Consider the following 3,531-nt stretch of genomic DNA (forward strand, 5'->3'; position numbering starts at 1 on the left):
GTAGAATCGATAAGGCCCGAAGATGGATGGGTATAGCAGCAGGGGAGGGGTCATGGAGGGGAATGCAATAGTATTCAGCAGCACATTTTTAAATATTACTTTCAGAATAGGTAACACATCTGCACGGTTCAATACTCAGAGACTACGAGAAGGCACATCATGAAGTCAGTGTTATTTCCATGCCCGTCCCCTGGCACCTGTCCCCTCCCTCAGTAGGGCCATGAGGGGCTGTGAAGCACACACTGCTCTGCACCTGGATCTTGTCACCTGATAACATGCCTGGAAGGCCATCCCCACTCAACACATACTGAAAGGACCACATTGCGTTTAACTAATATTCTGTGCCCAAACCTTCAAGTTGCTCTCAAGCTTTTGCTGCAGTAAATATCCTTACAGATATGTATGTACAGGTATATCAGTAAGATCAATTTCTTCAAGTGAAATTAATGAGTCAAAGGTCTACGCATTTCCAGTTTTGGTTGATAGATATCGCCAAACTGCCCTCCACAAAGACTGTACCAATTCACACCCCAGCAGCAACAATGAACATGCCTTTTCCTCATCCTCCTACACAGTGCAGTATCACACCCCTGGAGTTTTGCCAGTCTGGTCAGTGAAGAGCGATGGCATCTTCATATAGTTTACATTGCATATTCCTTATTTCGATGAGGTCAAATATCTTTTCATATGTGTGAAAGTCATTTCAACAAAGAAAATCTCCATCGACACCTACAATGTCCTAGGTAATGGGCTTGGTAGAAAAGACAAAAATCAGAACGACTTCTGTTCCTTCCTTAGTCAGTTTGGCATGTGAATGTGCCCTCGCTGAGCACACGAGGAGGAAAAATCTTGTTATAGATGTGAAAGCGTTGAGAGGGGAGAACAGGAAAATTTGATAATCCAGACAAGAGACGATGGTGCAGAGGGAACAAAGAAGGGTTAAATGGCTGTGGAACGTGGGAGAGGGAGGAGTCACGTGTGATTCTCCAGTTCTGGGCTGGAGAGTTAAATAAAAGATGGATCCGTTACCTGAGAGGAGAGACATTGCAGGAAACGCAGGGGTTAAAGAGCAGACTGTGAGGCCGGGATGGGCGCTGCAGGGCAGGTCGGGTGCAGCGGCAGGAACTGCAGTTACCTTCCAGTCTGAGAGAAAAAAACAGAAAGGACAGCAGGCAGGGCGGGGGGGAAGGAGAGGCAGATTATAAAAGACAACAGTTTTAAAATATTGGACATCAGATAATGAAAAACAATGATCCCTGAGGGCTGGGAAACTAGCAAGACGAGCCCTATAATGGCCCCGGCCGGCTGTCTCAGGAAAAGACAGGGAGCTGAGAGACTCGGGTGGCTCGAGTTTCGGACGTATTACAAGATAGGGTGCAGCTGCACAGAGGGAGCTCTGAAGATCTGCAAAGGGTTCCCCCGAGTCTTCAGTTAAGAACAATCAGCACAGGCTGGGGCACAGTGGCACTTGTAGTCCCAGCTACCCGGAAGACTGAGGTGGGAAGCTTGCTTGAGTTCAGGAGTTTATGATCAGCCTGGAAAACATAGTGACACCACATTTCAAAAAGAAAAAAAAAAGAATGAAGTACATGCATGAAGAAACTACCTGAGGCCAGGGAACAAAGCATCTCAAAGGATTAGAGAAAATGGTATCCAGAATTCACATGATCACAGTACCGCAGAGCTGGTAACAGTACGTATTCCCACCAGCCACCCTGGAAAACCTTACAATTCACAGTTCATTGAGTGAAGTACTCATAAGGGTCTAACTTCAGTAATGGAGAAAAATTAGCCCTAGACTACACACTGTTCTGGTCAAGCCTAGCAAACTTTAAAAGCAGGACCTAAAAGATGCAGACGGTTTCTATGAAGATATCTGCATTCAAGAACAAGACGCAGGAACATTTATATGAATACAAAAATAGCCACCAACAACAAGATAAAGTTCACAATACCTGGCATTTAATCAAAAACTATCAGGCATGCAAAGAAGCAGGATAATGCAACTGACAATGATGACTAAAATCAGCCAATAAAAATGGACCCAGAATTGGCACAGATATTAGAATTAGCAAAGACATAAAAACGTATAAACAATTACTATAGCTATGTTCAGAAATCTAGAGGAAAAATTAACACTTCAAAGTAGAAACACAGAAGTATTAAAAAGACCCAAGACAAACTTATAGAGATGAAAACTATAATAACTGATATGAAAAATAAACTGGATGAGATTAACAATAGGTTAGATATTGAACTGGAAAAGAGCAGCGAATTTAAAGACATAGCAATAGAAACTATTCAAAATGAAACACAGGAAAACACTCAGAAACATGAACAAAGCACCAATGAGCTGGGGAAAGCTTCAAGTGGCCTAGTGGATATGGAGTTGGAGTCCCCAAATCAAAAGGGAATAGAAGTGTCAACAGAAAAAAACGTTTGAAGAAATAATGGCCAAGTTTTCTCTAAATTTAATGAAAATTATAAGCTCACAGATCCAAAAAATTAACAAACTCCAAAGAAACATGAAGAAAAATACAGAAAGGCATATTATAATCGAAATGCTTACAATGAGAAAATCTTGAAAATAGCCAGAGGAAAATGACAAGAAATACACAAAGAAAGAAAGGCTAGCATGATAGCAAGAAATAAGGCAACCAAGAAGATAGTGAAGCTATATCTTTAAAGTACCACACACAAAAAAAGGTAAACTTAGACTTCTGTACCCACTGAAAATATCTTCCAGAAACAAAGGCAAGCGCTTCTGGAATAGTGGCATGAGAAGTTCTACAAACCCTCCTCTCAGCAAAATAATAATAAACTGATGAAAAAAATGTTAACGAAAAATCATTTAAAATCTCTGGAATTATCCTGAGGACATAGAGAAAATAGAGAAACATTTATTCAGGAGACTCTGCTAAAGCTCAGTGAGAACAATAAAGATAGTATGGCATTTGAGTTACCAGCCCGCTCCATCACCATCCCCTCCCCAGAGCTCAGTGTGATAGAACCCATACTCTGGACAGATGCAGTCAAGAAGATAGGACTTTATGTCCTCCCACGTCCCAATCTAGGGCTATAATTATTCCTTAGTGGGGGGAGGCAGGCCACCAATACTTCTCATTCCCCCCACCACAGCTCTTTGTTGAAGAAGCTTTAATCCAGGAAAATGTGGCTGAGAACTCCGGGGATCCCTTCTTCCACCCAACCCCTATTCATAAGACAGAAGCTTTACTCAGGTGAAGCAGACTGAGAATGCTGAGCCCAGTCATCCTCAACCCAGCTCACTTATAGAGCAGAGGTTTAATGCCCGGAGAGGCAAGCCAGGAAGACCAGAGGCTACTGCCTATACCCATCATCACAAGTATGGAGCAGGGGTGTTACTTCAAGAGAAGCAAGCCTCCTGACCCCCAGGCTCAGAGCAGTGGCACAGAGCTTCTTCTCAGAGAGAGAAAAGCAGGAAGAACAGAGAGTTTAAAAACCAATCTCCCCAAAGGAACTGACTTCATTTAGAACAGAGCATGGGAAGTT

The sequence above is a fragment of the Propithecus coquereli genome, unplaced genomic scaffold (genome assembly GCF_000956105.1).
Source record: "Propithecus coquereli isolate 6110/MARCELLA unplaced genomic scaffold, Pcoq_1.0 Scaffold252, whole genome shotgun sequence".
Lineage (NCBI taxonomy): Eukaryota > Metazoa > Chordata > Mammalia > Primates > Indriidae > Propithecus > Propithecus coquereli.